The sequence below is a fragment of the Panthera leo genome, chromosome A2, assembly GCF_018350215.1.
Source record: "Panthera leo isolate Ple1 chromosome A2, P.leo_Ple1_pat1.1, whole genome shotgun sequence".
NCBI classification, from domain to species: Eukaryota; Metazoa; Chordata; class Mammalia; order Carnivora; family Felidae; genus Panthera; species Panthera leo.
The window spans coordinates 47,864,186-47,887,539 of record NC_056680.1 but is presented as its reverse complement, the minus strand read 5'-3'; the positions used below and the strand labels follow the sequence as shown (position 1 = coordinate 47,887,539).

Here is a 23,354-nt window from a genome sequence, read left to right as displayed (position 1 = left end):
TGCTTAAGCAACTGATGCACCCAGGAGCCTCTCTGCTCCATTTTTATAACATGTGCTGATATAACAGGGTGTTATGCCATTAATTTATTGGAACACTTTATATATTAAGTAGCTTAACTCATTGTCTATACTAATACTATACTATTATATGAACACAATAGTTTTTTTAATTAAACTTTTTACTTTTGAGATAACTGTGTGTACACATAAAGCTATAATACATTATTTGGAGAGATCTCATGTAATCTTTAACCAGTTTCCCCCCAGTGATAACATCTTATAAAACAATAGCAAAATGTGACAAGTAGCATATTAGCATTGATACAGTCAAGTTACAGAACATTTCTATCATCACAAGAAACCTTCATGTTTTCTTTAAATAACCACACACTTAGTGGGAGAAATAGGGAAAAGTATATCTACTCCATTTTTCTGAAAAGAGACGTCTTTCAATATTTCTTTTTAGAAAGCCTTTACCACTGCTTATAATGGACATGGAACTAAAAAAAATCTGTATAAATTTTAAGTTTTGCTACATTTCAAACTAATCTTGAGGGCCCTTACCAGGAGTCCTGGTCAGAAGTCCTTCTCTGCATCCATACATCAGAAAGCACTTAAATATTCTGTTACCTAATGGGAGCTAGTGTAAATGGCAGTCAAATATTTTGTAGGTGCTGCCACTGGAAAATGAACCACATAAATGGAAATGAATATCCTACATTCATAGTATTAAACTTGAAAACTGAACAGGGACATTTATATGTATCATCTACCATCCAGGAGACCTGAGTTAAGTTCCTTCATATGTCTGAGTCTCAGTTTCCTCCTGTGTAGAATTGGAAAAAGAACGGTCAAATTTATGAATATTAAGTTATAACAATAATAGTAAAATATTACTGACTGTGGCAGATATTCTACTTATTTAGTAGATTACTAGATGAAGAAATTGAGGCACTAAATGACTTTGTTTAATATCAAATAGATCTTATGTGATGAGAATAGAGAATGAATCCAAGACTCTCTTCCTTCAGAGCCTTAGTCTTCTCACTTGATAAATGAGAAAACATTTTGCTAAATGGATCCACTAAAAAAAGATATCATTCACTGAGTTAAAACCAATGTAGGAGGGGTTATAAGAACCTGTTTCCAGAGAAAGGGCAACAGGTATATTTATACATTATAGACCTCATCACCAAGAATAGAATTAAGGAATAGAATCCATTTACTCAACTATACCATTGACTGTCTAGTACATGCCAGTGACTCTTATAAGTATTGTGGCTACAGATAATATTTCCAGGCTTAAGAAGCAGCAAATGCAAAAGCTTGTTGTTAAGAAAGACCTTCTCATGATGCAGTCTTTTGAGCTCCGTAAGAATGGGCCTTGGGCCTGGAGTACTACACAAAAGAGAGAGAACTCACAGGCTGTGCTGGGCTTGTCGCCCTGTGTGGGAATGTCTTTCCTTGTTTCACACTCAATGTGTATCCTTTGTTATTCTTATGTATATCTGTGATACAGCCCTTAGACAAACCCACTACTATATCTGCCCCTGAGATGAGGGAACAGGGGCCTTTGTTCTGTGACACAAGAGGGATGCATACAGGCCAATGGTTGGCCACAGGGGATCAACACCCACCACTGAAGCTGATCGTGCTCTGCTCTTCTCTGTGTGAATAAGGTGTTGTTCCTTTCAGTGCTTGACTGTGTTGTGCTTTCCGTGGTGACTGTGATACCAAATGGCAGTAGGTAGAAGTGCTTCGACTTCTGATAATGGGTAACAGATGCTACTTGCTCTACCTCTATTCAGAGAGGAGAAAAGGAAATGCCAATGTGAGTGGATTGCCATTAGCAGTGGGGTGGGTGGTGAACTTGGAGAGTAGGCAGAGGTCATTATCACGCAGACTGTAGTAGGGCATGGTGAGGCGACTGGATTTCATCAAAGTGTGTTGGAAAATTATATTTGAGAGTTTTAAGCAGGAAAATTACCTTCACCTGATTGAATTTTTGAACCACTACCATTGGCTGTGTGTAAAAAAGGGGCTAAAAGAAGAAGCACATAAATTATTTAGGAGACTGTATCCCAGTCATACTAGTAGGTGTTAGCCTTTTCTGTTGAGCACACAATATCAGAAGGAATTACATTTGTCTACTTACATGGGAAAATTTATATTGCATGACAGTAAATTACAACTAACATGAGTGAGCACTCATTCACTTTGTGATATGGCACTATTGTAAGAGCTCTGTGTATATTATCTTATTTAATCCATGCTCAACCTGAGGTAGATGCTATTATTATCCCATTTGATAGCTAAGAAATCAGACACGCAAAAAAATCATGTAATTTTCTCAAAGTCATTGATGTTAGTAAGTGGCAAAGCCAGGATTTAAACCAAAAATAAAAATAATAAAATTTTTTAAATTGGGCTCCAGAGCCTGTTCTTTCAATTGAGGCTGATTGTTGGCAAATGATGGGCATTTATCAGGAGAGAATAAATGTGATTTCAACTTAATAAACAAAGTTGTGGGGCGCCTAGGTGGCTTAGTCAGTTAAGTGTCCATCTGACTTCAGCTCAGGTCATGAGCTCCTGGTTCACGAGTTCAAGCTCCACATTGGGCTCTGTACTGACAGCTCGGAGCTTGGATCCTGCTTCAGATGTTGTGTCTTCTCTCTCCACCCCACCCCCGCTCATGCTCTGTCTCTGTCTCTCTCTCTCTCTCTCAAAAACAAACATAAAAAAACCTTAAAATTACATAAATACAAACCAAAAAAAAGTGCAAAAAGGTGATTTTTAACTTTCTAACTCTTAGAAACAAGTGAAATTTAAAAATGTTATTTCTCTTTTTAAATTTTTTTAATGTTTATTTATTTTTGAGAGAGAGAGAGAGACAGACAGACAGAGTGTGAGCAGGGGAGGGGCAGAGAGAGAGGGAGACACAGAATCTGAAACAGGCTCCAGGCTCTGAGCTGTCAGCACAGAGCCTGACGCAGGGCTTGAACTCACAGACTGTGAGATCATGACCTGAGCCGAAGTCGGACGCTTAACTGACTGAGCCACCCAGGTGCCCCTAAAAATGTTATTTCTCAAAGTAGATTTATAAAAATAGATTTTTAAAAAAAATATGTGTCAGCAACTTGAAAAATGACTGCTGATTTACTTAACTTGGGTAAAAATTACTACTTTTCTAAGTAAACAAACTTTAAACTACATTTCTTGTCAAGCTAATATAAACAAATGTAATAAATAAAAAATATATTATAAATAATCTTAAAAGACATAATTTATTTCTCACGTTGCCACTCTGGGACCACAACATTCCACACTTAATTTTTTTTTTTTTTTTTTTTTAATTAAGATAAGAGTTGTTGAGAATGACAAGAGAGTTAATGCTTGAGTAATGGTTTTGGCTTCACTTGCCTTCTTTTTGCCTAGATAGGTACATTTTTTTCCATGCCATTCTCTTTGGTTCTTGGTGTAGATTATATCACCCACGTCCTTAGCAGCTGATAAAGAGGTGGAGAATTAAAGGTTATCAAATTGTCACCGAGCACCAATTCCATTAGATTTCCCTTCTACAGCATACGCTTTTCTAGAGAAACAAGCATCATTATATAATTAATGATCACTCTTTGTTCTTATATAATTCTGTACTTTTAGAGAATACATTATACTTTGGATATATGTTCCTATGTTATGATTTTATTAGTATATGCATTATAAACCTCATGGAGCCAGAGATAATATCTGCTTTTTTTTTTTTTCTGGATATCCACAGCAGCACGGTGTTATATTGAGTAATGGATTTCAAAACCAAAAATTAATGAATAACTAAGAAAGTGGTCAGACAGAATACAGGTAACTAAATGCTGGCATGGGTGAGGCAGTGTCAGAGAAATGGTTTTGAGTTTTAAGTCCGTGACAGGGAATTATCTGTAACCAATTTAGACAGGAAGATTAGGGGAAGCAATGTAGGATAAGGGCTAGATGGATAACAACACCCAACTATATACTTCAGGGGCATGTATCCGGATATCATAAAGCCAGGGAGAGATGTAACTCAACAAAGAACTTTGACAGATAAGAAACGACTAATTAATAGCTTGAATTAAGAAGCTATTAATTATGGTTAAAGCTAAAATGTAGAATTCCTACCACATTAAATGAAATCCAACCAATAAATATTCACATATTAACATGTGCCCAGAACTTTGCTAAATTGTGTGAAAACTACATACATAAGATTTGCTTCTGGACTTCAAGAATGCCATAATCATGTACGAAAGATAGAAACAGCATCTGTAAACATATAGGAACATGTAAAGTCAGACTGAAGGAATCTAAACCCATAGGAATTTACCATAATAAATGAGATTTAGTCTGATGGTGCATCAATAAAACCAACAGCCAATTTATTAAGGTAGAAAAAGCCCATAATTACTTTGTTTGAGACCATATTCATATTACAAGAATTAATATATGAGGTCAGAAACTGAATGTTACAGTGAAATGTTAGGTTCAACAAATTTTTTCTAAATATAAGGTGTGATTGAACAAATATTTATACACTAATTATTTCCCATAATTTGGAGTAATATAATTTAATTTTCAAAATATCATAATTTTAAAAGGATAATATAAAGATTAATGCATTTAGGTTTACTTGTTAAATTAAAACTTTGCTTTAGGGGCACCTGGGTGGCTCAGACGGTTAAGTGTCTGACTTTGGCTCAGGTCACAATCTCATGGTTCATGAATTTGAACCCCAAGTCGGGCTCTGTGTTGACAGTGTGGAGCCTGGAGCCTGCTTCAGATTCTCTGTCTCCCTCTCTCTCTGACGGTCCCCCACTTGAGTTCTCTCTCTCTCTCTCACTCTCTCTCTCTCTCTCTCAAAAATAAACAAAAAAACACTGTACCTTAAATTTTGACTATTTTAAAAACCATATTACAGCTACCATATATAGATTTGTAGCTTTGTTATACACCATATAGTGCACATATTCCAAATGTTTCAACTGAAATTCTACTTGTTACAAGCTATTTTTCCTGTGCATTTTTCCTATTATTCCTGTGCTGTTTCTCCTGTGCTATTTTTTCTATGGCTCCTTTGCATCAATTTAAATCATAAAAATGACAAAAGTATAACATGTAAAGTACTCATCATTTAGATTATGGGATTAATTTTTCTAGGAATGCAACATAAATCATATTTTTCTCAATGAAAAAATATAATTTGGTTCAGCTTAAGATAAATGTGTGGGAAAAATAAATTAATCTTATACAGAGTATATCTATGTGGAAAGGAAAGGAATCATTGGCATGAATTCTGCTTTGGTGCGTCTATATCCTTAGTGCCAACCTCTGCCTGACTTTGTACTGATGTATACTTAGGACTAGGTAATATAGTAGACACAAAAAATACTGTTTTATTTTTCAATTTTTAAAATTTTTTAATGTTTGTTTATTTTTGACAGAGAGAGAGAGAGAAAGAGTGAGCATGAGTGGGAGAGGGGCAGAGAGAGAGGGAGACACAGAATCTGAAACAGGCTCCAGGCTCTGAGCTGTCAGCACAGAGCCCGACGCAGGGCTTGAACCCATGAACCGTGAGATCATGACCTGAGCTGAAGTCGGATGCTCAACTGACTGAGCCACCCAGGCGCCCCTCAAAATACTTAAAAATTAATTATTATTATTTTATTTTAGAGAGAGAGCAAGAGAGAGCAAGCAGGGCAGAGGGGCAGAGGGAGAGAGAGAATCTTAAGCAGGATCCATGCTTAGTACAGGACTTGCTCTCAGGACCCTGGGAATATAATTAACATTCAGCACAGATTATAACAATATAGGTTAAGGACTTACAAAAATATAAACATATATGTAAACATAATTCAAATTAAGACACAGAGCATTGCCAGTACCCAAAAGTCTCTCTTCTGCCCACCTCCAGGTAATATGCTCAGCCTCTTCCACAAAGCTAATGACAACAATGAATAAAAGTGGTTTAAGAAATAAGATAAAGTCTAGGTTTTCATAAATGACAACATAACTGTCCCCAAACTATTTGCCTTACCAATTTGAAATGCTACATGTGTTAGTTAGTATCCTTTTAGTAGCTATTATTTTAAATGCGTTTGTTTCTAGTATCAAATACTGCATTTATTAATTAATCAATTTAAAAATATTTTAATGTATGCTTTGGAAAATCTTCATTCATAAGTCCTTTTACAGAAGATGTCTGAGTGTTCCTGTACAATGAAGAATCTCACTGAAATTTGTTAAACAAATAAAAAAGTATGAAGTTTTTATCATTGTCTAATAAATGTATAAATGTGGATTAGATTCATTAAAAGGAACATCAATTTCTTTTCCAAATCCCCCTAATACTAACCTTACATATTCAATTTTTTTCATGTGCTTCAACATTGTGTAGCTTGTTTCACTTACACTGTTTAGACTTTTATTATATTTATTTTTAGAAATTTTAAATTTGGATTTTACTTCAGATGAGATTTCTTACTGCCATTTTATTTTCAAGCTAGTTATTGTTGCTATCTCAGAAAATTATAAGCAGTTAATAATTGGAGTTTTAATTAATTCTAATAGTTTTAAAACTACTTAATGAATAAATGGGATTAAGTTAATAACTTTTATCAACTGAATAAATGACATTGATTTTTAAAGGAAACTTGATGCCCATCATGAAATATACACAAAAAATACCATAGTCTAGGAACAATACTCCGTCATATGCCTCATTATCTTCATTCATGCTGTTGGTTAACATCTCACTAAAACTCTGAAGGTTGAGATCAGAAAACACAACATTTTCATATTTTTCAGTAACATTCCTCTTTAACTATCTAGTAAACATCCTTTTTAGTGATCTAAAACCACTTTTTGTGTGTTCAGATATGAGTAGAAAGTTTGAACAAAAACATTTAAGAGAGAAGTAAATTTCAAGTAAGACTAGAGAGAGTTAAAGGGTGGAATGGATTAGAAGTTGTCTGGTCAAATGAATTAAGTCAGTGCTCTGAGAATTTAGAGATGAGAGATCTGACTTGGATTGGATAACTGCTCCAAGTTGAATGCCCTGGGAAGCAGACTGTGAGATGGAGAGTAATGTGAAAAAAGTTTATTAAGGGACGCCTTGGTGGCTCAATCGGTTAAGCATCCGACTTCAGCTCAGGTCATGATCTCGCCGTCTGTGAGTTTAAGGCCCCCGTCGGGCTCTGTGCTTACAGCTCAGAGCCTGGAGCCTGCTTCGGATTCTGTGTCTCCCTCTCTCTCTGCCCCTCCCCCACTCATGCTCTGTCTCTCTTGCTCTCAAAAATAAATAAAACATAAAAAAATTAAAAAATTGTTTATTAAGGGGTCTTCTGGGATCAACACAGGAAGAAGAAGAAGAAGAAGAAGAAGAAGAAGAAGAAGAAGAAGAAGAAAAAGAAGAAGAAGAAGAAGAAGAAGAAGAAGAAGAAGAAGAAGAAGAAGAAGAAGAAAAAGAAGAAGAAGAAGAAGAAGAAAGAGGAGGAGGGGGGGAAGGAGGAGGAGGAGAATGAAGGAGGGGGAGAGGGAGAAGGAGAAGAAGAAAGCAGGAATGGCAGAAAGAAGTTGGCTGTACCATAGTTACAACAAAGATCTCAGCTGATCCCAGCAACACATCTGTGGCTGGGATGGTTACTTTGTTGTCACAAGAGGGTGTATCTTTTTTTTTTTTAAATTTAAATCCAAGTTAGTTAACATATAGTGTAATAATGATTTCAGGAATAGAAATCATTTACATACAACACCCAGTGCTCATCCCAAGTGCTTTCCCTAATGCCCATCACCCATTTAAACCATCCCCCAACCCAATACCCTGCCAGCAACCCTCAGTTTGTGCTCTGTATTTAGGAGTCTCTTATGGTTTGTCTCCCTCTCTGTTTTTATCTTATTTTTGCTTCCCTTCCCCTTCATCTGTTTTGTTTCTTAAATTACACATATGAGTGAAATCATACAATATTTATCTTTCTCTGATTTCGCTTAGCATAATACACTCTAGTTCCATATTGGTACAAATGGCAAGACTTCATTCTTTTTAATCACTAATATTCCACTGTGTGTGTATATAAATATAGATATAGATATAGATATAAATATATATAAATATATATATATATTTATATATATTTATATCTATATCTATATCTATATATATATACACACACACATATGTATACACACACACACATACACACATCACATCTTCTTTATCCACTCTCCACTCATCAGTTGATGAAAGTTTGGGCTCTTTCTATACTTTGGCTATTGTTGATAGTGCTGCTATAAACACTGGGGTGCATGTACCCCTTTGAATGTGCATTTTTGTATTCCTTGGATAAATACCTAGTAGTGCAACTGCTGGGTCATAGGGTAGTTCTATTTTTAATTTTTTGAGGAACCTCCATACTGTTCTCCAGAGTGGCTGCACCAGTTTGCATTCCCACCATCAGTGTAAAAGTGTTCCCCTTTCTCCGCATCCTTGCCAACATCTGTTGTTTCCTGAGTTGTTAATGTTAGCCACTCTGACTGGTGTGAGGTGGTATCTCAATATAGTTTTGATTTGTATTTCCCTGATGGTGAGTGATGTTGAGCATCTTTTCATGTGTCTGTTAGCCATCTGGACGTCTTATTTGGAAAAGTGTCTATTCATATCTTTTCTTCTCCCTAGAAGAAGAAGTCAAATAGATGTCTAGAAGGTAGATTCTTTAAACCATAGACTAGAGATCCCACATCATTTCCCAGCAAATAAACTGCTAAGTAGACATTTTGTAAGCACCTAGAATGGAGAGTGGTAACTGAGAACTAGAATGTCATATTAACTCATTTCTATTTCCTCTGAATCAAAGAGCCTAAATTGTGCCAAACAGGAAACTTAGGGTTATAAGCAATAGTAAACCCAATATAAAATAAACCATATTTTCCATCTGAAAAGTAATATATATATATGTGTATATATATATATATATATATATATATATGTGTGTGTGTGTGTGTGTGTGTGTGTGTGTATGTGTATATATGTATATGTGTATATATACACATATATATATTTGTACATAACTATATAAGTACATATATAGAAAAGGAAATGTTTGCAAATTGCATGCATGTGTGTGGTTTTGTGTGTGTATCAGCCAAACATTTTGATAAGTCTTTTGCTTCATTCAAAACTGGCAAAACAAAACCTGGATAAGACTATATGTTGATGGTTCAATGATTAGTTGAATGGCACATTGCCATTTTACAAGAGAAAGTCTTATGGCAGAGTCTTGTCTTGTATTCTGTACCATTCAACCATCTTAATAATGGTTTCAAAAAAGGTGTGGCTTGCTTCAAATATTATTGGAGCATATATGCAGTAGGTATAATGTCAGATGATCTATATGCATTATATCATTTAAGAATATAAACACATAGTCATAAAATCTATAGATGATCTAATCCAGAGAGAAATAGCTAATGTATTGGATGGCAGCATGAGAATCCCAGAAGATATTTATCAGCTATTTTCATGCTCTATATTAGACCAGATAAAGTGTAATAATTATAAATCCCAGAATTTGGTTCCCAAAATATCACAAACAAAAGTTAAGATTGATATAAGTAAGAGGGATACATGAAAAAAAATACCAATGTAAGGGGTTTCATTGACTGTTTATTCAGTCAGTACAGTAGTGTTGTATAAAACAGCTAAAACTATATCGGACATAAACATTTTTTCCATAAATAACACTGCTATTCCTCACTGAGACAGCTCTCCAGATATAAAGTCAAAGCCCTAGGTATGCCATACATGTTAGGACCAAACTTCACTTCACCAGTCCTGCCATGAGCCAATAAATTATCTTTTTGCTCAGTAGTTTGTAGTGGTTTACTGTAGCTTGCAGTGATTGATTTCAATCTAGGAGGTAGGATAATGAGGAAACTTATTCCAAATCACCCTAAAAGGTAGGACAAAAATTAATCACTAACATAAAAAAGAGATATAGTAGGATTTAGTTCTCTAGAGGGGATTTTCTAGAATGTAAGCTATACGATTCAAAGAATACTGCCAAATAAGATACTATGTTCTAGGTCACACAGAGTGTTCAGGGAGATGTTAGAACAACTTGAAGATGACTGAAGCATCAGACGGGGAGATATACCAGATAACCTCTGAGGTCCCATCCAATTCTAAAGATCTGTTATTGCAATTAACAATTTTATGATCAAACAATTATTCTGCCTTTAAAAAATATTATTTAATATATAGACAGTCAAATAGCTATTCTATAACATGCCTTTAAAGTGTCCCTCAAAAATAAAGTGAATGTAAAAATTCAGTGTTATAAAAATGCATAATCATAGTTTAAGCAATTTCTCTTACATTAAGAAGATACATTGCAGATATAGGACTCTATTCTCAAAAATTTCCAAAGGTTGAAATGAAAGGAAACCTATAAAAAGGTATAAAATCTCACAAGAGATGATACATTGTGAATGACCAGAATCTTTTGCCCCTAGTGTCTTTAAACAACTGGCAATTTGGAATGAGAAAGCTTCTCATAATCTAATTTGGATTACACAAACCAGATTGTCTATAAAAGCCATACAATAAAAACTCCCCTTCAGCAGAAAACTTTGAGGACATAAAGACCACTTTTCCCCACCTATAAAGTATTGGAGAATTGAACATTAAGGATGAATATTTGCATCCCCTACAGCACCAGCAGGATACCTGCTCAAGATAGATCAATCAAAAGACTTTTTTTTTTTTTAATTAGAATAAAATTCCCTGGATGGATGGAATGTCCATTACCCTCAAGAGAATCTGGTGGTGGTGAAGATTATGTTGAAGATATTGTATTTTATATCATGTATTTAAATATATTTAAATTTAAACATTTATTTTTCTAATATAGGGTAAAAATATGGTCATTTTAGAAAACCTAAAAAATTAAGAAGTAAATAATAATAAAAATCACCTATGAACAGATGAATACTATTAACATTATGGCACATCTTAAGTCTTCTATAAATTCTATTTTGTGGAGGTGAAACTTCTTAACGTACACTTTTTCTTCTTTTTTTAAATCAACTTTATTTCAAAAACACTCTTCAAAGTCATTACATATTCCCACAATTTTAGTGGCAGTACATAATTTCATTCCTTCCTCTTTAGTTCTTAGTTGAAAGAGAATCACAGCTTTCTTTGACTATGTGATGAAAGGATGGACCCCATTCTCAAAAAAATCCAAAGATATATAAAAGTTTAATAATATATCTAGGATGGATGGATCTCCTGGCTTTAGAAGCTCTGGTTTAAAAGAGTTTCTTGTTAGTACTCTGATTTATAATTAGCACAACATAGATCTAGGTGCTACTAAACTTTACTAAGGTAGATTTAGGAATAAATTAAGAAAATTTATTCTGTATAATTTACACATAGTGCATATTCAATGTATTACACTCTTCATTTTTATTTTCACCATTATTTTAAGCATTTATATTTGCCTAACATTCTGAAACATACTCAAATTTGTGTGTATGTGAATATTTCTGGGGAGTAGGTTCATAGCTTTCCATTAAAAATTTGAAGGATTGAGGGGCACCTGGGTGGCTCAGTCAGTTAAGCATCCGACTTCAGCTCAGGTCATGATCTTGCAGTGCAGTTTGTGAGTTTGAGCCCCACGTAGGGCCCTGTGCTGACAGCTTGGAGCCTGGAGCCTGCTTCTGATTCTGTGTCTCCTTCCCTCTCTGCCCCTCCCCCACTCACACTCTATCTCTCTCTGTCTCTCAGAAATAAATAAATGTAAAAAAAATTTGAAGGATCGAGTTGCCTGGGTGACTCAGTTGGTTAAGTGTCTGACTTGACCTCAGGTCATGATCTCACCACTGGTGGGTTCAAGCCCCATGTCAGACTCTGTGCTGACAGCTCGGAGCCTGGAACCTGCTTCAGATTCTGTGTCTCCTTCTCTCTCTTCCCCTCCTCCAACTCGTGCTTGCCTGCTCTCTCTCCTTCAAAAATAAATAAACATTAAAATTTTTTTTAAATTAAAAAAAAATTTAAAGGATCTTGTTCTCCAAAATAAGAACCCTCTCACTGCAAGAAAAAAACTAAGACTTTTGCAAAGTTTAAGCTTTGCTGCCACAATGATCTTTATTCAATAAAAAGTGTTTCTACCAAAAATGACATCTTTGCTACAAACACAGAAGTACAGCTGGTGTACTTGATAATTCTAGGAGCCTTAGTGTTGTTTACTAATTCAGATTAACTTTATATTCTAAAAACTTTATATTCTAAAAGTAAACAAGAATGTTATGGGGACAGACTTAATTAGACAATAGTTGAAAAATAAATCGTGGATTTATCTTCTTACTCCTGAATCCAGAGTAGAAAAGGGTACAATGTAGCAGGTTGGTAGGGAAAAGTCTGGCAATCTAGTTGGGTACCAGTCATGCTACCTGTTAGCTGTTTAAGAATTTTGGATTTTATTCCTAAAGACAGTGGAGAGTTACTGCAGAGCTCTAAGAGGAGTGTGAGGGTTTGTAATTGCTTTACTTAAAGTACCTGCACTAAAATACATTTTGGGGGCTGTATAGGAGTACATGCATTAGTTTCAAGAAAGACCTGGGATCAAAATTCAGCTTTCCTACTGGCAGACCTCATCTGGGTCTTCATGGCTTCATCTGTAAAATGGGCATGGTGATGTCCAGTGCAGCATGGTTCTACAGTTAAATACTGATAATGCATGCACTGCACTTAGTACTGTGTCTGGTCTGACCCATTGAAAATGTCCAATAAGTGTACCTAATTATTGTTGAGAAAGACAATGACTCAAAAAACTCAAAAAACTAGAAAAAAAACTTTTAGTGCCCCCAGGAGTATGATGTAACAAGTATATGAATAGCTGAAGTGTATTTTAATCTTAAACCTGTGAATTCAAAAGATCATGTTGTATCTGCTTATAATTCTCCAGTCATAGTATGGGACACATAACTCTAATCACTTCTTTTTTCTTTTTTTTCATTTTACCCTAAAAGAATCGATTGAGGAATCTGTGTCTATTTTACCTAATTGCCCTCTAGTTTTTCTCTAGATATTTCAATAGGTTGTATTAAGTGCTGGAAGGCATGAGCTGAGTATACAGGCTGTTAAAAATAGAAATATCATATTAGGGAGGTGGGTACACTTATCTAGAAATCTCTGTGAAAGATAGAAAGAAAAAAAGGGGCACCTGGGTGGCTCAGTCGGTTCAGCATCCGACTTCAGCTCAGGTCATGATCTCACGACTCGTGAGTTCAAGCTCTGCACTGGGATCTGTGCCAACAGCTCAGAGCCTGGAGCCTGCTTTGGATTCTGTGTCCCCCTCGCTCTCTGCCCTTAACCCACTCACATTCCGTCTCTGTCTCTCTCAAAAATAATTAAACATTAAAAAAAAATTTTAAAAAGAAAGAAAGAAAAGAGGGAGGGAGGGAGGGATGAAAGAAAGAAAGAAAGAAAGAAAGAAAGAAAGAAAGAAAGAAAGAAAGAAAGAAAGAAAGAAAGAAAGAGAAAGAAAGAAAGAAAGAAAGAAAGAAAGAAAGAAAGAAGAAAGACCTATGCATTCCTCAATAAAGATGCTCTAAATGGAGACTAAAAATTTGTAATTAATGCCAGATTGCATAAGTACCAGTTACTTGCAAATCCTTTATCCTGATATGACTGAAACACAACGATGAAAACAGATCTGTAGGGGTTTCTGGGTGGCTCAGTCAGTTAAGGGTCCAACTGGCTCAGGCCACAATCTCATGGTTCAGTTCGTGAGTTAAAGTCCTGTGTTGGGCTCTGTGCTGACAGCTCAGAGCCCGGAGCTGCTTCAGATTCTGTGTCTCCCTCTCTCTCTGTTCTTCCCCAACTCATGCTCTGTCTCTCTCTCTGTCTCTCAAAAATAAATAAACATTAAAAAAATTTTTTAAAGAAAGAAAAAAAATTTTTTAAAGAAATAAAAACTGATATGTAAGAGGAGCAGACAGCAAAGAAGCATGCCTTCCAGCACTTGTTAATGAAATTGATCATTCCTTCTGTGGTGCTGCATATTTTTAATCCACTGATTTATCTAAATTTTCCTCCTTACACCTAGGGCTTCCATCAAGGGTTCTATGTTGGGTTGTTAATTTTTTCAAGCCTTCTTCTGCTAGGTACTGAGACACAGGATCAATGTCTGACATACACTGGACACTCAAACACTGTTGTCAAGAATGTTAGCATAGATTAGGCAAAATGTTTGGTAAAAGGATAGAGTGGTAGGCAAGACAAAGTCTTGGCCCTCATAAAACTTACAATCTGCTATGGGGACATATATATTAAAACAATTCCCCCTCAAAATGACTTTTTTGCAATTATGCTAAATATAGTGAAGGATGTTATAGGCTTTGTGGATGCAATATTTGGGAGGCACCCATTCCAACGGTTCCAGAAGACATTTCTGAGTAAGGAAAATTTTAGCTACAGGTTGCCACCTCTTAACCCCACATGAAGAAACAAGTGATATGTCACAGTGAAGCTGGGTTCCAAGTCATGTGAATATATGTATTCATGTGAATATATGTATTCTGAGATCTCAGAACCTATCTAGGAGGGTTATTCATCAGCTAGTCAGCTTCCAGGTACAAACATGGACAGAAATATTGCCAGATCCTCATTTTAAAAGAAATTACTGAGGGGAGCCTTGGTGGTTCAGTCAGTTAAGCGTCTGACTCTTGGTTTTGGCTCAGGTCATGATCTTACGGTTTGTGAATTCAAGTCCCACATTGGGCTCTGTGCTGACAGTGCGGAGCCTGCTTGGGATTTTCTCTCTCTCCCTTTCTCTCTCCCTCAAAGTAAATAAATAAACTTCAAAAAATAAAATAAAATAAATTACTGAACGAGGTTCTTCCTGTAAAATTTTGTTTCTAATGCATAAAACACTGCACACTCAACACAGAAGTTGGTAACGTATATATTTAAGTTGATGCTTAAGGGATAAGGTAGGGGCAGGATTGGGTCACATGAAGAGAGAGAAATTCCAAGAAAAGTGAACAGCATTACCAGAAGTCCAGAATGGAAAAGGGCTGTATGCACTCAAGGGTAAGATGTGGTGAGCTGATAGAGGACTGGCAACCGAGCAGGGGCCAAGTGATGCTGCCTAGCTGTAGTTTTAAGAACTTTAGATTTTATTCCTAAGGACAGTGGAGATTTACTGCATAGTCTTGAACAGTGATAACTGCTAGATGCTACTGTGTCAGACTACACGGACAGTTATCTTCCTCAGGAAGTAAACTAGACTCTGCCATTTGGTGTTAGAATTTTAAGACAACACTTCTACTATACACACCACACTTACAAATAATCATAATTATGAAGTTATAAGTTATTAAGACAGAATATAAAATGTCATAGCTGGTATTTGGAGATCACCTACCCCAGACCTACCATGTTAACAGATAATGAACAGATCTAAATATATTAAACATATCACACATTTAGAAGCAGGTAGAATTAGAACGCCAGCATCTACTAGCCTCTTTCTCTTTTTCCAAGCCCATCCCAGGCTCTGTATTTTCTCTATATTTAAGAAAAATCTTCTGTACAATGTCATAATATTATCATAGTACTTGCCTATCAAAATTAGCTTTTTCAGACATTCTAAAGAGTGCAACAATCATGAAAACAAACGTGTTGATGAAGAAATAATATACACAGGCTATATATAGGCTATGCATTGACGACATCATTATAACTGATTCATTATGTTTAAACATCTGCATATACACTTACCATTTACAGCTGCAGGGACACTAGAAAAATATAGTAAAATTTTTGACATTCACTCTTAGCAGAACTATCATTAGTCACTGGAAGACAGCTAATACAAAACTGTTCATTGAAAAGCACATTGGTTTGGGCAGGAAATAATCTTTATCTCCATATTTAATGCTACCCAGGAAAGCTATCTGATTATCTTGTGTCCTATTTATCATAATAGTAATCTTGGTTAATATTTTCCTAGCAAACATTATGGGCTAAATACTTTAATATTTTAATATTAGTTTTTAAAATTAGTTTTAATATTAATTTTTATTAAATATTTTAATAAAATCTTGAGTCTTTAATCATTTCTATAGTCAGAGGATGTATTATCACTTTTATTTTATAGACAGGGAAACTGAGAATCAGACAAAAGTTACACAGCTAAGAAGTCTCAGAATTGGGATTTGAACTCAAGCAATGGAGCTCTAGAGATGGTAATAATTAACTGCTACTCTATTTTGCTGTCTTTTCCTCTATTACATGTGAAAAACAGGGGCAATTTAAATGGAGTATATTTAAAGAAAATACAGCTACTTTGGGATTTAAGAAGATAGAGTAATGCGCTTGTTTTCAGATTATATCATGGCTATGATGGAAATTAATTTGGAGAAGACAGAAGTATTGGAAAGACCTTGAAAACTGAATGAACATGATATTCAATATAAAGTAATATGGGTGGCAAAAAGATGGTGTGTCAATCTCATTACAGGCTGGAAGAGATAGCAGAAAAACACAAAACCAACAGTTTAGGATGGCTATGCACTTCTCTCAGGAAAGTGCCTGGGATTTGAGTTCCAGAGGCTCGCAATATAGTTTGGGAACCATCGTTTCCCCACTATTTAATCCTTGTAACTTGCAATACCTTTGTCTGTTAAATTAGAATATTTTTACCCATTTCACAGCATGACAGTGGGCACTACATGAGATAATCGACATGAAAGACATTTTGGAAACTCTAAAGTGAAATGTTCATGCCTTATTTTACTATTAGCAATTAATTATTTAAAGTATACAGGAAAGTAGTATCAATATGAAGCAAAAAAGAAAAGGAAATTGCCTAAGGAAAGAACATTAATTATTCATATAATGCATGAATATTATAAATATATGTTTAAAATGAAAGTACAGGTGCAAATAATTTATGCCTATAAGCATAGCAAAATGACCAGCCAGATTCACATAGTTTTCTCTTGGTTACAACATTGGAGGGATAGCAGAGCTATCCTCCTGTAGAGTGATAGCTTTTTACATAAATGTAAACATTAAGTATAATTGGCATATGCATACATACACATATGTAAATCTTTTATAGATGCACATACATGATAAAAATGTGGGTGATTTTAACTGTTTTGTTTTCCTGTATTTTTCAAAAGCTTTATAAAAAAAGAAGGAAAGGTTATATATTATATAAATATCTACTCATGAAGAGTAGAAATACACACATACTTAGATAAGAAGGCACTAACAGCCCTTTAAAAATCTAAATAGATAGGTTAAAAAGGGCAAATGAAAACATTGTTATGAGAGCACGTTTCATTTGCTCAGAGAAATAGAAAGTGATATATTGGAGTAAGCTCAGGATTCACTTGTAAAAATTAATAGGCAACATTCATTAAATACTCTCCATGTGTCAGAAATAGTTATAAACACAGTCACATAAAATCCTTCTACTAATTCTATGACTGTAATACTATGATTATTTCCATTTTACAGTGAAGAAGCTAAGGATAGGAGCAGTTAATTAACTTCTGAAGGTAACCCAGCCTACCAGTGCCAAAACTAGTATCTGCATTCAGGTCTGCCAGAGTCCAAAGACCCCAGTTGATCCAACTTCCTTATTGCTATAATGCTACAGACTGGAGATAACACCAAATACATGAAAGTACACCTTTTGGGGAAAAAGCAAAGAATAAAATAAAATAAAATAAAATAAAATAAAATAAAATAAGGCTTTTAAAGCAAGGTAAGACTGCTGAAAGAAAAATTTCCTCATCACCATACATCATACAGAGTTTGTAGTGTTTAAGCAAGCTCGTGGCAGGCCTTTTCAAAAACAAGGGAAATAGCAAAGTCTTTGAGACAAAGCCAGTGAACTATATAAGAACTCCAGAAACACCAGGTATTGGAAAGCATTTCTGCCGCTAAACTCAAACTATAAAGCCTTTGCAGAGATTTGCTTTATGACAGTCACTAAAAGAATGGCTACATGTGGCAAATAGAGCAATGGTTTAAAAAAAAAAAAGAACAACAACAAAGCATACTCTTTTTTGTTACACTCTGAGGAAATATGCCAAGTGTAAAGGAGGTAGACAGAAAAACTAGGAGGATTATAGAGCAAAGCAAAGAAAGCAGTAGAGGACTATAAGCAATAAGTAAGCTGGGGAATAAGACACTGGTAATAGCTGCAAAAGTATTTCAGTAACAAGATCACTCCTTAGAAGAAGGCAAGATAAAACAGGGAATTGAGGCTTTTAAAGAAAAGGAAGTAGTAACTCTTTCCTGAAGCAAGTGGGCAAAAAGTAAAGAAGGTGGAGGCCCAACAAATAAATTATACTCATTATTTATACTTCTGGTTCAAAGGTTAAAACTAGAAAGAAATATACTGAAGATGCTTCCAAGATTTTTATCTTACACATTCTAATCTTAAAAATCTCTCGCTCATGAAAGAGCTTACAGAAAAAAGAAATGTGTGAAGGAGCAAGGATATTGAAAAAATTCAAGTATCATTACAATATAGGAGGTAGAATCTGTCACAGTCTGAATGCAATTGGTCTGAATAAGACATGTCCTTTAGCACTCGAAACGTAAAATTGCATCCTATTTTTTCTACTGAAAGAATTCTATGTTCTCCCGTGGAAACAATTTCTCCCTTTCATAAAACCAAATGTCTGCCACCTATTGGTTCTTTCATATTATCTCTTTGGGCCAGTAGGCTCAGTTATTAAGAGTATCATTAATAATGAGGTCATCTGAAAGATAAGGAGGACAAAGAAGTAATTTCCCCTGGGCCTATTCTGTAAAGATAATCTATAAGTGAATGTGACATTACTGAAACGTTCAAGTCCAACATATCAGTTGAAACAAAGCATAAAACATGGAATGACTGAACATCAGTGGAAGAAAAAAGAAGTAAATGAGATAAATTGACAATGGTAGTAGGCTAGATAGCTCCCATATAATTCAAAAGGATGAATGAGAGAGATTAGATCAAAAGTGGGGGGCATAAATGGGGGAAACTACTGTTTGATAAAAGAAGAAGTATAATAACCATGAAAGAGGGAAGTCCAATGTAGTATTGGGAACCTACTCATGAGAAAGAGGATGAAATAGTCAAGTTGAAGAATATACCACAAGGACTGTAGAAACTGAAAAAGAAAACTTATCCACTTAATAATGAAGGCACACATTTCTCCACACTATCTACCTAGCCTGCATTCATGACAGCACAGTAAGAATTGGGTTACCAAGGTGCATGGGAAGTTACTGAATGGAAAGTAAAGGTGTGTTCAGACTACTATTTCATAGGCTGAAATGAATGGTAGGAACTTCAAGATGCCAGACTGAAAAGACACCTGTGATTGTGGCTGATGTAGTCAACCCTATTCCCTCTGCAGGTATCCAGAACAAATGACTGGTTCCCCTTTGAGAATGAATTTCAAGGGTCTCAAATCAGGTCAGTGTTGAGTGCAATGCCAAGCTCCTGATGCTTTTAGGGGCAACCAAAATGGAGTAAGAGAAAATAAAAGTCATTCAATTGCTATCACTTAGGTCTAGAGCACGAAGAACTTCAGAGGATGAAGGAGCAAATTGTGACACATGAATCATACTACATAACCCTTCCATGCACTGCTCTAACCCAACCCTTATTCCAAACGGGAGCCTCATGTCCCACTTGGTGTATGGACTTTTGGTGCTCTGCATACAGAGAACTCTCAGAAAACTTACTGCCCTGTATGATACTAGGTAAAAGTAAGACAATGAGGGGGAAGAGCAGGGAGGGAGGGAAGCACTGGGATAGAGAAGGTGTAGTAGTTGAATTATATCCCCCCAAAAGACATGTTCAAATCTCAATCCCCAGTGCCTGTGAATGTTACCTTATTTGGAAATAGGTTTTTTTTTTTTTTTTTTTTTTTTTTTTTTTGCAGATGTAATTAAGAATAGGCCATACTGGATTAGAGTGGGCCCTAAATCTAATGACTTGGATACAGAGGCACATAGGGAAGAAGGTCATGTGATCATGTAGGCAGAGTGAAACGATGCAGAATATCAAGCCAAGAAATGTTAGGAGTCACTGAAAGCTAAGACGAGGCAAGGAAGGATACTTCCCTAGAGGCTTCCCTTCAGAGGGCATGTAGCCTTCCTGACACCTTAATTTCAGACTTCTGGCCTCCAGCATTGTCAGAGAGTAGATTTCTTTCTTTTTTTTTTAAACCACCCTGTCTGCAGCACTTTGTTATGGCAGTCCTAGGAAACTGATATACAGGGAGAGAGAGGGAGGGAGGACAGACTCATAACAACACAAATGCATTCTACTTCACTTGATCATTAATCTGTCTTTGCTGAAAAGGAATTCATAAACTGTCTTGGTGTAACCTTGACAACAACATCAGTAATGATCATATCAACAGGTTGTTTGGGAACATTTTTGGGTTTTCAAACTAATCACCCATAAAAATGTTTGAGTAGATATCTGCCATCTATGTATACTCATCTATTATGCAATAGACAAATGTTCTAATATACTAACATTTATTAAACATTATAACTAAATTAAAATAGTAATTAATAATGAATAAAATAAAGGAGAACAAGGAAATGTCTTAAATAGAATTATATTTATTAATGATACATAAAATCATTTTTCTCACTAAACTATTCTACAAAATATTATTAATAATAACATTTTCAGGGGTGCCTGGGTGGCTCAGTCAGTTAAGCATCTGACTTTGGGTCAGGTCTCATAGCATGGGTTCAAGCCCCGCTTCAGGCTCTGTGCTGACAGCTCAGAGCCTAGAGACTGCTTTGGATTCTGTTTTTTTTCTTTCTCTCTCTCTCTCTCTTTCTCTCTCTCCCCCACTCAAGCTGTGCCTTTCTCTCTCTCAAACATAAATATATAACAATAATAATAATAATAGCATTTTCAGAGAAAGCAATCAGATTGGATATGCTTTATAATTTTTTTAATCTTGCTTGCACATTTTGCCATAAAGCTTTGAAAAGCCCTGATAAAAATTCACTGTTTTCCAGTATTAAAAATAGGCTAGTGAATGCCCTCTCCCTTGCTATCTATCAACTGCATTTACAAACCAGGTAGAAGGTGTGTTTTTTCCAGTTTAATCAAAGTGATAAAAATCCATTAAAATTTTCATGTAAAGGATATTGAAAGAGCTTACAAAATTTCAAACCCCTTTCCTGAGCATAAGTATCTAGGTACGAGAATTTTTACAGGTGATATACTTAATGTTAAAAAAAAAACTCACACAATGGTAGAAATATTCCCACACATCTGTTTTTAAAAGCTTTCTCCATTCTATGATTTTCCTCCTAAAGGTAGTAATTTTTCTCACTCACTGTTAAAACATCATTTTTACTGTGAAGATACAAATTAAGCATGACAACAACACAATAGAGATAGCTTCCTTTATGGGAGAAAGCTTTATAAGGTGTGCTTTTAGGGATACTGCAAACAGGACTGATCTCTCCCAATAACAATGAAAAAAAACCCCTTCCACTTAATGGCCAGTCAACATTTGTTAGGGGAAATGCCAAACCCTTTTATTCTAACATAAGCAAGATATGCATATATTCATAAATATGTATGTGTATATCTATCTATATAGGTATATATATATCTATATAAGTAGATAGATATACACACTCATATATATGTGTATATATATACTATATATAGTTTACATATATATTCATATGTATACATATGTATATGAATACATATATACAAGTGTATAGTTATGTATATAAACATATATACTATATATACACTATAGACACATATATATTCTTTTTTTAAATATAAATTCAAGTTAGTTAATATATAGTGAGTATTGATTTCAGAAGTAGTTAATGATTCATCACTTACATATGACACGCAGTGCTTGTCCCAACAAGTGCCCTCCTTAATGCCCATTGACCATTTAACTCCCCCCCCCCACCTGCTGCTATAAACAATGGGGTGCATGTACCCCTATGAATCAGCACTCCTGTATCCTTTGGGTAAATATCGAGTAGGGCAATTGCTGGGTTGTAGGGTAGTTCTATTTTTAAATGTTTGAGGAACCTCCATATTGCTTTTCAGAGTGGCTGCTACAGTTTGCATTCCCACCAACAATGCAAAAGAGATCCCCTTTCTCCACATATTTGCCAACATCTGTTGTTGCCTGAGTTGTTAACGTTAGCCCTTCTGACAGGTGTGAAGTGGTATCTCATTGTGGCTTTGATATTTATTTCCCTGGTGATGAGTGATGTTGAGCAGCTTTTCATGTGTCTGTTAGCTGTCTGGATGTTTTCTTCGGAAAAGTGTCTATTCATGTCTTCTGCCCATTTCTTCACTGGACTATTTGTTTTTTTGGTGTTGAATTTGGGCATATATATATATGGGCATATATATATGGGCATATATATATATATATATATATATATATATATATGGGCATATATATATGGGCATATATATATGGGCATATATATATATATATATATATATATATATATATATATATATATATATATATTCATTCTACAAGAAGGAAAACTGGTTAGAATGAAATCTATCCCCCACACCCCTACCTCCAGTATCTGCTACATTGCATATAATATTTCATGCAATCCTCACAACAGTTTATTAGAAATAGATACTATCATTATCCCCATTTATACAGGAGTAACATAAAATGAGAAAGGACATTAAATAAGTTAAATAGTGAGGGTTAAATAAGTTACTGCGGGTCATATCAATAGCAATCATCAGGACTTGGTGTTGAAATTGGAAATATCTGATCCCAAAACTAATGTTCTGTTATCATCCCCATTCTTCTTTCAGGTTTTAATAGGTTTGGGGGTAAGGAGATAAATAATTCAAATATACTCAAGTCCCTATGAATATTCAGTATGTGTCTCAAATGGGGTAAAACTGGGGTATGTAGAAAAATTAGTAGAGATTAGAGGCTCTTAATAAAAGCCTATTGCAAACTTTTGCTTAGGGTTTGTTCATATTTGTGATCTCTTAATATAAACAGTTAAAATGGACAACATTACATAAGAATATGAGTATAAAAAAACACAACATCATCATGCCTTGAGACTTTTTCAATACTTAGAGTGGATATATACAAGGCATGTCAAAGCTTTATAAACAAGAGCAAAATAATAATGTAGGAAAGAAGGTTAAGTGCAGCCAAATCACTTTTTTTTCCCCTTCTAGTTATTCCATGTCCTGATTCAGTAACTCCCGGCATACTCTTTGGACATCAATTATGCATGTACA

At 35.1% G+C, this 23,354-nt stretch overlaps 1 long non-coding RNA gene across 1 annotated transcript; it reads left to right on the top strand.

Moving 5' to 3' along the window:
• Positions 1 to 1,651: 1,651 nt before the first annotated feature.
• Positions 1,652 to 19,523, top strand: LOC122213417. The gene is made up of 3 exons (XR_006199500.1): positions 1,652 to 1,831; positions 16,194 to 16,281; positions 19,465 to 19,523. It is a non-coding gene; the product is annotated as an uncharacterized LOC122213417 (long non-coding RNA).
• Positions 19,524 to 23,354: the final 3,831 nt, after the last annotated feature.